This window comes from Triticum aestivum, chromosome 3D (assembly GCF_018294505.1).
Source record: "Triticum aestivum cultivar Chinese Spring chromosome 3D, IWGSC CS RefSeq v2.1, whole genome shotgun sequence".
Lineage (NCBI taxonomy): Eukaryota > Viridiplantae > Streptophyta > Magnoliopsida > Poales > Poaceae > Triticum > Triticum aestivum.
This window is the reverse complement of record NC_057802.1, coordinates 20,630,192-20,644,651: the sequence shown is the minus strand read 5'-3', so window position 1 is coordinate 20,644,651 and position 14,460 is coordinate 20,630,192.

Sequence of the window (14,460 nt, the reverse complement as noted above, 5' to 3'; positions counted from 1 at the left end):
TCACACCGAAGATCCACCAATGCCGCCCAGGACTCGTCTTTTCCATAACACCAATTTGGACACACCTTCATAATGAAAGCATAAGGGCATGCCAACATGAAACGGTGAAATGTACCTCAAACATCAGAATGAAAAATCTTTTATACTTACCGCCAAGTACTCATGCCTCTCCTGGGTAATGCCCATCCTCCGCGCTTCTTCCTTGGTCACCTTCACACTAAGAGTGTCGTGATAGTATGTTGAAATGGCCACCCAATGCACCTCGTACTGGAGCTGGTGGGCCTTCTTCTTGGCTTGGCATAACACGATCTGGTCGGCAGTGGCCTTGTGCTCCGGAAGAACTCGATAGTATTTCTACAATCATGCATGAAACCAGAATGGAAGAAGCCATGAGTTAAATCATTCATGAAACCAGAATGGACTTGTGCTTCTGAAGGGAACTCACCCAGAAATTAGTGATCACGGCCTTGGCATGGGTCTCATGATCAGCGTGGAGGGCCGCTTCCCAATGGTCCCAGCTCGTGGCCAAAACCCGACGGTCCGGTGCCTGACTGGATCCGGACAGTACAGCACCGGCCAGTGTACCTTCAGCAAGACGGTGATGAGGCCATTGGGAATACGAGCCCCTTTAGGATATATCCAGTTTCTACAAAAGAATGAAATATTAGCATGTGACACTACTAGGAAAACGGCTATAGCTAATATGGATATTAATGGCGCACCTTGCATGTGGTGCGCCACTGCTATATAGCAGTGGCGCACCAGATATAGGTGCACCATTAATGGCCATATTAATAATGGCGCACCTGGTGTGTGGTGCGCCATTACTAGTTTTGTCCTGGCCCCACATCCTTCCCAGAATTAACAGTGGCGCACCAGGGGAAAGTGCGTCATTACTAGTTTTAACTAGTAATGGCGCACCACACCCACGGTGCACCACTACTAACAATTTTTTTTCATTTTTTTTCAAAACTAGTAATGGTGCACCACAAAGCAGGTGCGCCATTAGTAACCCTGGTTACAAATGGCGCATTCTTAGGAGGTGCGCCATTGGTAACCTGAGAGCAGCTAGATATTTTTGACAGCCACCTACCACACTCACTTTCCCCACTTCATTCTCTCCACATCTACCAAGCTTGGTCTTGGCTGCCTCCTCCTCCTCACCTCATTTGTACCATAGATTCACCCAAATTAAGTGGTTAAATTTCCTTTTTTTTGATAGGTAAGTAAGGGGAAAGCTTTCTTTATGTTCTAGATCTACTTTTTTCTCCCTCCAACATACACACTTTTTATGGCCTAGATCTACGTATGTTTGTGGTGTTGCATATTTTTATGTTTGCAGGTACCGGTATTTGAAATGCGATAGTTGCCAATATCTTGCCGGAATGTTGATTCATTTCCGTTTCGGCGAGAATTTGGCACTATGCATTCTTTTTTGTCCTATTTTTAGGCAAAGTCATGCCAAAAAAAATTTTGGTTCTAAAATATCGTTTTGCTCTACCCCGCAGGAGACCATGGTCCGCACAATGACCGAAGGCATCTTGAATAGGTTTTTGAGCTCCACGAAGGCCGAGATGCTTCAAAAGAACGAGACGGAGATAAGATGTCCGTGTCGAAGATGCAAGCTGAAGAGCCTTATGGACCCGGATTCCAAACAGGTGCGGGACCACCTGCTCGTGCGTGGTTTCATGGATGGCTATCGGTGGCAAGGTGATGAAGATGATTATGAAGTCGTCCATGGGGGCCGGGCAAGAAATAAGGAAGGGCAGCAAGACAATAGCGGCGAGGGCGGGCGAGAAGACGAAGAATCTCCAGGACATGATCACGAAGTAGATGCAGGACACAGTCATCATGTAGAAGATGCCGGACATGATGATGAGGAAGATCAAGACGAAGGGCATTATCATGAAAATGAAGATGCCGGAGCAGACGACGATGGACCATGGATGGGCTGGGTGCAGGACCCTCATATTCAAGAGCTGCTTCTCAAGCAGACGGGTAACGCAAGAGCTGCCGCCCAAGAGAAAGCCAAGCTGGATCAACTAGAGATAGACGCGGTTACTCCATTGTATGAAGGATGCAGGCCCGAGGATACCCGCCTGAAAGTAACGCTCATGGCTTTGGAGATGAAGGTAAAACGCAAAATGACCGACGCATGCTTCGACGAGAACATGTCATTCTGGCACGAACGTCTTCCCAAGGGGAACAAGTGCCCGACCAGTTTTGAGGAGGCGAAGAAAATCGTGTGTCCTCTGGATTTACCGCACGTGAAATACCATGTGTGCATGAACGGTTGCATCATTTATCGGGACGAGCACGCGGAGTCTACCATATGTCCGGTGTGCGGCGTCACTCGATACAAGAAGAGGAAGAAAGCTCCTCGAAAAGTGGTGTGGTACTTTCCGATCACTCCTCGTCTGCAGCGGTATTTCGCGGACCCTAAGCAAGCAGAGCTCCTGCGTTGGCACGCGGATAGGGAGGAGAAGAAGCGAGAAGATGACGGAAATGATCCGGAGATAAATAAAAAGACAAGATGTTGAGTCACCCTAAGGATGCGAGCCAGTGGCAAGCATTGAACTTCGAACATCCAGAATTTGGGGACGATCCTTGGGTGGTAGAGCACAAAACCTTTGTTGAGAAGAGGTACAATGACCGAGGCCAACAGAGGACGGACGGAGATATAATCAAAGAGCACAACTCATGTTCCACGCGTTGGTTCAAGGAGAAGCTTCTGTCGTACCCTTTACATGAGGATTCTTCCACGGAAGAAAAACTCATATTCGCCTTGTCACAGGGCGCCGAGCACAACCTGATGACCTATGAGGCGTACGATATCAAGGGCTACACATTTTACACCGAGGAAAAGGACATGAAGAGCGATTATCAGAACTCCGGGGTAACGATGGAATCCTACACCGATAACGACAAGGACAGATACTACAGAAGGATCGAGGAGATCTGGGAGCTGAGCTACGCTGGAGAGAAGGTCCTGATGTTCCGTGTCAGATGGGCCAAGAGCGTCCTAAAAGAAGACCGGTATTTCACCACCATGGTTATACCCGAAGCCAAATCCAAGACCGCGGGCGCAAACTTCACCGCGTAAAATGAGGCATGGGTACTGGCTTGCCAAGTGGACCAATGCTTCTTCATTACCGACCCGTCAAAGCCCAGTCGTGTTGTCGTGAGGAGAGGCAAAAGGAACATCATCGGAATGGATGGAGTCGCCAATGAGCAAGACTTCGACAAGTACGGCGACCCGAAGATGGAAGATGACGATGACGATGAAGTACCATACACCATAAGAAGAAGCAAGACGTCCGTTTAAGAGAAGAACTCAAGGGGTTCCGGGGCTAAATTATTCAACCGCGAGAAAGAAGGGCAAGAAGATTGTGAAAAGATAGCTAAGATCGAATCACGACGTGTCGGCCACGTGTGTGTGTCAGCGGCAAGCTCAATTATTACATGTAACTAAATTATTACATGTATCACTTGATTTCAATCATGTCATCTAATTCTAAATCTTTGCACAATGGTTTTATCATTCCATTTGCATTTTCCTTTTCTTTTATCTCAAATCTTAAATTATTACATGCAACTAAAAATCCAAAAAAAAAGTAGTAATGCCGCACCAGGAGAAGGTGCGCCATTGCTATCACGGTGTTTATGCCGAACCCGTAAAAGGTGCGCCATTGATATACCAATTTTTATGGCGCACCCCTAAAAGGTGCACCATTGCTAACCCTCCCCCCACTAAAATATCCAAGACCCTCGCCTCTCGTCCTTCTCCCCAAGCTGCTCGTCGAGTCCCAAGGGGAGGCGCCGCTCGCCGTCGCCCAGGCCCCGGTGCTCTCCAGCCCCAACAGGCCTCCGCCGCGCCCGTCGCTGCGTCGCGGCAGCGGGCCACAGATCGTGCCGGCGCCTCACATCTCCTCCTCCTCCTCCTCCTCCGGTGATGCCCGTGGGACGCGTCCGCTCCCAATCTGGCGCGGACCCGACAGGCCGAGGAGGATTGTCCACGGAGCTGCCCAGCGACGCGACGCCGCGCCGCACGCCTCGGTAACTCGATTCTCCGGTTCTGTTTCCCCTCCCCTCCCCTCCCCGCCCGCGCCGGTCGCGTCTCGCGGGGGTTTCTGCGCCTTCGTCCGCGACCACGGCAGGCAAGCAAGGTAGCCAATCGTGTGTTGATTTGGTGTGGATATTGGAGCACATGTTTTCAACTTCAGCATTCCCGTTGGTAGTCATGTAGATGTTCATACTGAAGTACTTCACCGGATTTTCTCCTATTCTATAGTTTAAAATACACATTAGTGAAGCACCATTCCACTTGCTGTTGTCCGATCTACAATTAGATGGCAGTGATAATCAATTGGTAGTATGAATCTGCTGTTTGAATTGCATAGTTGAAGATTCAAATCTACAGTACAATCATATGTTGTCAGTGGTGGTGCTGGTTTGATTTATCTTTCAGCATGTCATGCATCCCAACGATTTAATTGGTCACATAGTGGAAGATGTAGTAGAACTACTAGTACCATTTGCATAAGAAGTAGTGCCATGAGATCATCCCTTTTTGGCAATTGCGACACCAGAATGGCCCATCATGTGGTGTTCTTGTCACTGGTTCCGTTCGTTTGTTAGGGTGAAAGCTATTTACTTACAAAAATATCAGTTTTGTTTAGAGAATTCAATCTATTACCTGCATCTTTGCTGCAACAGTACATGATTGATCTTGTTACCACTATTTGCTTTCATGAGATATGAAGTACTAAAAAATGCTGTTGTTATTTCCTGCTGAATATTCTCCTATCTTCCCTGTGGGGGATTGTATGGCATAGGTTGTAGCTACGTGCCAGCTACGACGACTTGGAGGAGTGTCGGAGACAGGTTCACCGTTTCAGCGGTAACAGATACAAAGGGTACACCACTAGGGCGGAGGCGGAAGCTAGATACGCGCGCTATCTAGCGGGAGAGAGGAGGGAGCGGAGGAGGAACCGGATGAAGATCAGTTTCATCACGATGATGCTCATCGTGACCGCAACCCTCTTCTATGTGATGGTAGTTTAGATATCGACTTGTAATGTGAAGACAAACTCGCTACTCGCGGTCTCGAGACTTGTAATGTTCTAACTTTGTTCGGTATTTTGAATTCGGAGATTAATATGATGAATTGTATTCGGAGACTAATCTTCTATTGTATTCAATAAATCTGTTGTTTATATGTTGTGCTGTTTATATTCTGTGCTGTAATGTATTTTGTAACCTGTGCAAATATCAGAAAAGCAAAAAAAAATTCCTAATATTCATAGTAGTGGCGCACCATATTGCACTTTAGTGGCGCACAGAAATAAACACACCAGTGGCGCATTATCTAAAAGTGCGCCATTAGTAACCTAGAGCACAAGGTACACATGGCCCCTTGGAGTAACAGCAGTGGCGCACTTCTGGGCCTAGTAATGGCGCACTTTAGCTGCGCCATTAGTGTCTGGGATAGTAATGGCGCACCAGGCGTGCACCATTACTATTTATTAGTAGTGGTGTGATAATAGTGGCGCACCTATAGTGCGCCATTAATAGCCAAAATAGGTGCGCCACTAGCAGCCTTTTTTCTAGTAGTGTGACAGGCAAAATAAAGAAAAATATAAGCAAGTGACCAGCAAAAGAATGAAATTATTATAAAGTGGCACTTACTCTTTCCCTGTGGGCTCAATGAGCCACTTCTGCTCCTAGGTAGCAGGAATCTGCTTTGTTAGCTTTGTGTTACCACGCAGCCACCCCTTGTTGCCAACCCCTCCCCGCCACGACCATCATCCCTGCCACCACCCTCCTCCTCGCCTGCCTCCTCCTCCTCGCCCCCCTCCCGAACCTCCCCCGCCCCAACCTCCTCCTCGTCGTCCTCCTGAACCTCCTCGTCCTCCTCGTCAAAGGGTACCTCACTAGAGGAGGGCCTCGAAGACAACACCCCTAAGTCGGTGAGGGTGCGCTCTTTCTGGCCGCGACCCCCTATAGTGGCTCTCCCCCACCCCCTCGCCCTCTAGGGGCTCTCCCCCGCCCCCTCCTCTAGGGGTACCTCTCCCTCGCCCTCCCTGTGAGGAGTCATCGTCAAGTAGTCAGGGGGAGGATTACGTGGTCGACCACTCCGACTAGGCAGGCCGATTGCCTAGGGCCCACCGCAACACCTGGCGGCATTGCTACCCCCCAAGGTACCCCGTCCCGTCTCCCCTCTTCGTGACACCACGGAAGCGACGCCCGTAGGGGGGGTGCAATCGATATATATATAATCGAGATATGTTTTTTTACATAAGGCACATTTAAGTTAATCAAATTAGTTTTGGAAAAAATAAAAAGGAAAAAAGAGAAAATAAATAAAATATTTTAAAAATTATTAGGAATCTATGCCTACGGCAATGCCGTCGGCATAGCTACGGCCACGGAACAGTAGAGCCAAGGATCGATGACGTGGCGTAGGGCGCGGATCAATGACGTGGCAGGGGCCATGGGTCAGGCCTATGCCGACGGCATAGATATGCCACCCCACGGACCGGCGAGCGGCTCGGATCGGTGAAGTGGCGGACCACGCGGATCGATGACGTGGGCATATCTATTCCGATGGCCACCGTTAGCCCGTCAGCGTAGGCGTCACGCCGTCAAACGGCCATCGCCGCCTGGGTCGCCGGGCCCATAGGATATGCCGATGACCGCCCCTACAACGACGTCCGCCGTAGGAATATATTTTGCGATGCCGACGGCTGACCTATGCCGATGGCCCCCGTCGGCATAGATGGATATATGCCGACGGCTTAAGCTAGGCCGTCGGGATACACCTATCTATGCCGACGGGGGCCGTCGACATAGGTTTGGCAATCGGCATCTGCAATTTTTCTGGTAGTTCGGCCAGTCCAACCCGAGAAAGGTAGTCCATCCTTGGTCCTGCGCACCTTGGAATCTATCTTCTGCCTTGTTGCGGCACCGTCCTCCACGGTTCGCAAGGTCCTGGATGGAGACCGGCGAGCGCAACCCTTAAAGCATCCATGCAACACCCAACCACCCGTGAGAGTGAGACGTGCTGGATGAGCCTGATCGATCATGACCTAAACCCACCCAACGCCCCGATGTTCCCGCCGAGCTTCGCTTCCCTTCCTACGCACACGTCGCGTTTAGCACGAGCACTTATCTCCGTGAATACATATCACCCACCATACTGTCAGTTTTAGTACATCAACACCACTTATATACCCCATCTAGTTCGAGGATACTGTTGCCTACCACTACCAGTAGGTAGTAGCCCCCAGCTAACACGAGGAAAACTCAAAGAAGCACCCGGTGCCACTCACCACTGGCCACCTGTAGAACGTTCCTGAAAAGCAGCCCCAAACTAAGGACAGTTGGAAGTGCTTGGGACAAAGACACAAATACTCCTCAATTAAAATGCATCTTATCCTTTGCCCACATGAGGATGAACATGTAATTTTCAAATCGATCTGGAAGAGCTCCTGCAGACTCAGACACGGGATCTCTTTTTGGCAGCTGCTTGATGATAGAATGAACACCAAAAACCTCTTGAAAAGGAAATCCTTCCATTTAGATTGCTATAATTGTGTCTTTTGCAATGAAAGCGCTGAAGAAACATCCAGACATCTATTTGAGGGTCTTGTTTTTCTCAAGATTGTTGGTACAATATCCCCCCCTCCAAGAAATTAGGAATATCTGTTATGATGATATACTTCTGGCTCACCAGCTGCTACCTCCTCAATTGCAATGGAAATTGTCATCCAAGGAAGCTGGAACATTTGGATCCAAAGGAATGGGAAAATATTCAGAAATGAGGTACCCAGTGTAAATTGCTGGGAGTATAAGCTCAAGCAGGACTTGAAATTACTGGAGCATAGAATCAAGGCAAAACATCCGATGGCTCTCCAAGGATGGAGTGGTGCAGATCTATGATGACTTTCCCTAGCAGTTTAGTAATTGGAATTTGACCATGATTACCACTAGAATAGGCATTGGGTGATCAGCCTTCTCTCTTAGCTATATTAGGGCATTTTCTAACCGATTCCGTATAACCAGTTAGAGGAGTAAAAATATGGTTTTACTGCACTACCTGGTACATAGCCGATCCCTAATCCGCCGTAAGGGAGTATAATTCTTACTCCGGCCCTAACTTTCTTCCTATATTCACTGCTCGTCGGCTGAGTAAAAGTCACGCCTCTCCTCCACTTCCTCCCCCCTCTCCCCCGCATCATATCTGCACCAGCGCCGCCCCTCCCACCCGCCCGCCGCCGCGATCAGTTTGTAGGCTCTGCCGCTGTCCTCTACCACTTTGATTTGTGCCTCCTCATCCCGTCGCCGGCGAAGAAGTGGATCTGCGGCTGCTGCCGCCGTCGGCGACTGCGCCTTGCCATGGATTGGCCAAGAAGCGGACTACATAGCCCTGGCAATGCCTCCGCACAGCATGCAGGTACCAGCTCCGTCTCTAGCCACAAAAATCTCTCCTGTCGGCATTTCTCCTGCAAATACACACCCGGCCATCGCCCGGGCTCGGAGCTGGCCCATCGGCTCGCCGGCTCACTGTTGCCGGTCATATAGCGCGACGATTGCCCGCTGCAGGTGGTGCATCGAGTTTCTACCACGCCGCAACATCCCAGATGGGTGTTCTTTAAGTGCACAAATGATGGTGTATGTGCTTGTTTTGATTCGGTTGTTCACCGGATTCACGCAATTTTGCTAGCTCATTGTTTGCTTAAATTTGTGTGTATGATGGATGCAAGTTCTGGTATTGGGAAGAAGAACACATGGATCTATTAATAGCATGAAAATTGATAGATGTGCGTGCACTCGTTGCTACAATCGAAGTTAGAGATGAGATTAGATGCGAAGCAATGTCTACTTCTTTAGAATAAAAAAAGAAAGAAGTGTTCAAGCTTGAGAAGCGGCAGATCAACAATGAAGACATATAGAACATATCAATCCAACTATTGGGAGCAGTTAGGGAAATTGGATATGTTTTGAAATGTCTAATTGTGGTTCTTTGGTATTGCTCTCGTGTCGAAGAATTGGTGAATTATGTACTCCAATGTCATTGAATGAAATAAAGAAGCAAAGAAATGTGTTGGTGGCCGAAAATGAAATGCGGATGAATTTTTTTACTCCGTTATATAGAAGATCGGCTAGGTCCGGCGAAATTTTAGTGGAGTATATATACTCCACTAAGCTTTTACTCCGCTATTTTTAGGGGATCGGTCAGAAATGCCCTTAGCTTCTTAGTTTTTTTTTTCTTTGCCCTTTGTTGTATATATTTGTAAAAAAAATTCAATTTATATAATGAAATTACCCTCGAACCATTGTTCTATGGTTTGTGCTTTGAAACCTATAGAATGTGCCTACACGCCGTACCCCCAAGAAGCTGTTGCTGATTACAGGAACAACGCCATGGAATACAAGCACTCTCGTAAGGTCCTTTCTAGTGGTTTTGTTCTGTAGCTCCGTCTTTTCGTAAGGTCCTTTCTAGTGGTTTTGTTCTGTAGCTCCGTCTTTTTCCTTCTCTTTCTCTGTATGGATTTTGGTCAGTCGTCTTCCAATTTGCTGAAACTGAAATGCACCTGTAGTAGTGTGTTATGTGTGAGAGGAACAGGGAGGCTGTGGATTTTGACAGGAAGGTCCACCAGCTCCCCAAAACTTTTGCTGGCAGATGGTTTTACTTTTATCAGTCTGTTTGTGTAATGTACTTGCTTGTAATTCAGCTGCAGCTGCTTTCGTCTTGTCTCATGCATAATCAAGTGAAAGAAAGCATTGTCAAATCTCAGACGAGTCTCCATCTCTGGTTCTCCTATGTGCATCTGGCTTCTCTGACTTCTTTAATTCAGACACTTGTCACTTGCCAAGCATGCCTTGGGCCAGCAGCAGCAAATATGTTTTTTTTTGCTGGTTGGCAACTCATCTACTCTTTGGAAGAGAGCTCACCATAATCTTGGACTAATTAAATGGCTGACAGTTTTCCCAAAAGAAGAACTGTTCACCCATTACATTTCGTCACTGAAGTGAAAAAATCAGTAACAAACATCTTATGCCATGGAATGCGCGAGAAATTCACCCATATGTATGCATTCGAAGTTCGACAGCAAGGTGAGGTTAAAGCAGATGCCCCAGATAGTTTCTGCTGGCAAATTATTGCAACTCAGTCTAGTTTTCTAGATAATGAACAACTCACTTTGTCATTGTTCTTGGAATATTTTAAATAAAAAATTGTTCTTCAAATAAAAAGGACCCTACCTTCTTGCACTTCCCTTTCTTTTCCAGTTTCTTTACGCAACTCTATCATGTTAACAGCCGCAGGATCTGCCCATGAATCATATTTCTGTTTGCATTTTTTTGGAAGATTGATGGCATATATCTTTTGTATGCATAATATACCTGTGCTGTCCAGTACCACACTCTGAAAATAAGGTGAATAACCGCCCACAGTCTAGTTCTTTTTACTGCTGTTAAAGTGTTAATCATGCTTCCTGAAATGGCATTATGTGGCTGCTGGCTAAACACACACAGCTGGATGCTGAGGGCAATTCTACCTAAGATGCGAAGACCCCATTGCTGAAACTAAAATACACACACCAAAGCATGTCGCTTCTTCCGGTGTGCGTGTAACAAAAGTTAACAACCCCAAGGAATGCTTTCAGCAAGATTAACACAACACAGAATCACAGAGCATGTTTCAGTAGCTCTCATAGTGTAAAGTGGATATTTCAGTGCTCTAGTGCCTTTACCTCTAGCCCAACAACTAAGATCTTTGATCCGTGTCGATCTCTTCTTCCCAGCTTGGAATAGCAGCTCCCGCAGTCGCCTTCATGGTGTAAAGCATTAAACATTTACTCTTCAAGTATAATTAGCTGGGAAATGGCTAAAAAATGTTGGCTTTCGATCACTAGACCAAAACTCCCAGGAGCTAATACACGTACGATGTGCAAAGCTAGCTAGTAGGCAAGCAGCTTAATTGATTCCTGTACGGTAGCCTCACGTACGTGCAACTCGCCGGTACTTCTGTACGTAGACTAATTGCTTTCGGTGGCTAGCTCAGAACGAATCAATAAACCCGGCGAACCTCTCCTGACTTGGCGAACGGAGAAACTTAATCGATGGCCAAAGGCTCGTATCGAGCCTTGCTCTTGCTTGGTATTGCTTTTGCTCTGGTGTTACAACGTGGGGAGTAGAAGCTAATCTACTCGGTTAGGTAGTAGGAGTACTACTCGGACTATGCGTGCTGATCCGTGTCCGACCAGGACACAGCACCACACAACACGTCGTGGTTATTCCTACAAAAAAGCACTAGCTATTTCGAAGAAACAACTTATCTTTTTCAAGATTTTACAACTTCCCTTGGTTTTGCCTAATAAGCGATCACTAGGGAGAGCTTGAACCATATTCTCTTGCGTAGAATATACAAGAGAAATCTCCATCACAAGAAATCCAATTGATATGGAGATCTTCCACGAGAAATACAAAAAAGAACCTGGAGATTGTTAAGATTGCTGACCGGGCTTTATTTAGCGACTCGAAAAAAAAAATCCTGTGAACACTTGTGCCAATAACAATCGGTCATAGAGCATGTACACAAGTGCCTAATTCCATGGGTGCTTTTTCCAAGGAAATGATTTCCTTTGGCGTGTGAGCTTGGAGATGTACGGGTGTATAACATAACTTATCATTAAAAAGTAACTATCATAACTATAGTAGATCCTCTATGAGAACAATGATTCCATAACTTTAATAGTCGTCACAAGCTTTGATAGTACATATCAACAAAGTGTGCTTTATGCTGGGCCTTAAAAATACTTTTTGAGAATAACTGCAAAACTTTGTGTAAGAAATTAACTTAAGAAGAGCTTGGAAAGCACCACACTATTTAAAATAAGGGACAACTTCTCTTTTGTGGAATATTGCTCCAGCCTTTTCTAGTTTGGCACACGCGATCTCTACCAAAAATTTGATCTAATTCATGCTGCATGGAATATGCAAAAGAAAATCTCCATCATGGAAAATCCAATTGTTTGAGCTCCACAGCAGACGATCTTATTTACATAGGATTGCCGATAAGGATCTTGGGCGAGCACAAAGTAGAAATTAACCACTTGATACTGCATAACAGGTGGCATCAATCTCAAATAATTAGGACTTTCGGTGGACAATCACCTCCAGACTGAGATCTAATCAACTTTTCGGTGCTTATCCATGCCCATCCTTTGTGGCACCGTGCAATTTGTCCACGATCCAATTCTGGCTTCGTCTGTTCTACCAACAATGTACCCTCCCTTTGGTCTCTTTTTGTTTAAGTATACATCATGGAGTAGCCGAACAATCATTTCGCCATCTCCAATTAGAAGAGGAGGGAGAGCAGCAGATGCCACTAGGCTTGTAGGAGAATAAAGGCAGCAGCATATGGAAAGCAGCAGCAAAGGACATGTTATTATCCATTTGTTTTTCCATATCTAGCATTCTTAAGAAGTTGCTCCCCACTACTTCCTATTCTCTCATCATGCACATTATCCACGTCACCATGATGACACATCAGCGTTCACTTCTCAAGCGATCTGCCACATCAGCGGTTCTCAACAACGTTCCATCTCACAAAAAATGAAATGTTCTGGGTTTTTTTTTTCTGAGCAAGTCTCTTCCAATTCCATGCGTTCAGTTTCTTTTGTAGGCTGAATAGCAAGAACATGCAGCCCATTACTCCACGCAAATGCTGCCCAACATTAAAGCTCACCCAATAATTAACAACAAACAGCACAGGAAACTGATGAAAGCGTCGATCTCTTCATCTTCTGCACAAAATCCCATGCCTTTTCCCACATCGTATTTTCTAACAGAACACTTGCAGGTTGGCGATCGAACCTTTTCCAGTGTGTTCACATGGCAACGCTTCCCTTCTTCTCCCACCCGAGAGTCATTTATTTCTTCTAGACACCTATCACATCGTTCCCTTTTCCATGCCATCAAATCCCACTACTGATTTTCAGCACAAATAGATGGATTCCCTTTTCGTTCCTCGCATACTCAATCTCTGACTCTCGGCCTCTTCCTCCCCTCTCCGCAGGAGCAGCTCGGCTCAACGTACTGTCGCCGATCTGGCCTCGCTGTTTTCTCTTCATGTTGCCATCGGCTTGATCTTTGAGGTGGTAGATCTGGCCATTATCATCTTACTTCGAGCTCTACAAGTCCCGTTTCCTCTTCCTATTACTGATGTCTTGGCCGGGTAAGCAGTACACCCATGTTCATTTGTCGTTTGAGGGTTCTTGGTTTCCTGTTGACAGCAAGTTGTGTTCGTGTGCAAACAGTTTTCATCGTGGTCTATGCAATTTTTGGTTTGTGACTTTCCCCGTATCAGTAGCCACTATTCTACTTCAGAGTAGCAGTCTTGGGTATGCTGAAGGTATGAGCATGTGGATTGTCACGCAATTTAATATTCAATAGATGTCTATATATTATATACAGATATGTCTGATCAACTCTCAAATAGATTCTGGACTCTGTAAGCTAGCTATATATCCATTAATCCATGTCTCAAGGACTCTCTCATGTTAATTCTGGATGGTATTTTTTCGTATCTTACTCATCATTTGTGGATTATATTAACTAAACTGGATTTTATTATTTTGCTAGCTGTGTTTCCCTTGACTACAGAATTAGTAGCTCAATTTCTCAATTAAACAGCGAGTCCATTTTGATGTGGTTTGGCAGTGATTGTCCCTTTGATGATTCTTCTGTACTATTGATCATGTTACATCAATTTAGTTGCATGTATGCTTTATTCGCATGCATGACCATTCTAATAGAAATCAATGATTTAAGGTTAAGATATTTATTGATTGATGCGAGCAGCTCTTCTTTCTTTGAGATCTTCTCAACTGTTTCTTCATGTATGTAGGTGTTGCAGGGTGTCAGTCAAGATCCAGTATAACATTTTCTCTGTGTGGTCGTTAATGTCAAGTATTAACTATTTTGCATCCCTTCCTGCACAATTTTTTTATTACATTGACAACATAGTTTATTTTGGAAGTCTACTTAACAACATAGAATGTTCTCAAAGTTAATCTCATAGGTGCGTATGATCGTATAGTCCGCTGGCTCGGTCTGACTAAGCAACCTCACTTACATTTTGCTAAGTAACCTTTGGGTAAATCCTTTTGTCACTAGTAGGAAAAGGGGCTTTTACCCCGGTTGGTAAGGGCTTGTCCCGGTTTTCAAACCGGGACTAAAGGGTCGTTACTAAAGCCCTAACCCTTTAGTCCCGGTTCTTACACGAACCGAGACAGAAGGTCCTCCACGTGGCCGCTGCTGCCAGCCCAGGCAGGGGGGCCTTTGGTCCCGGTTGGTGCCACCAACCGGGACCAATAGGCAGGGCCTTTTGTCCTGGTTGGTGTCACCAACCGGGACCAATAGGCATCCACGCGTCAGCATTTCAGGAGCTGG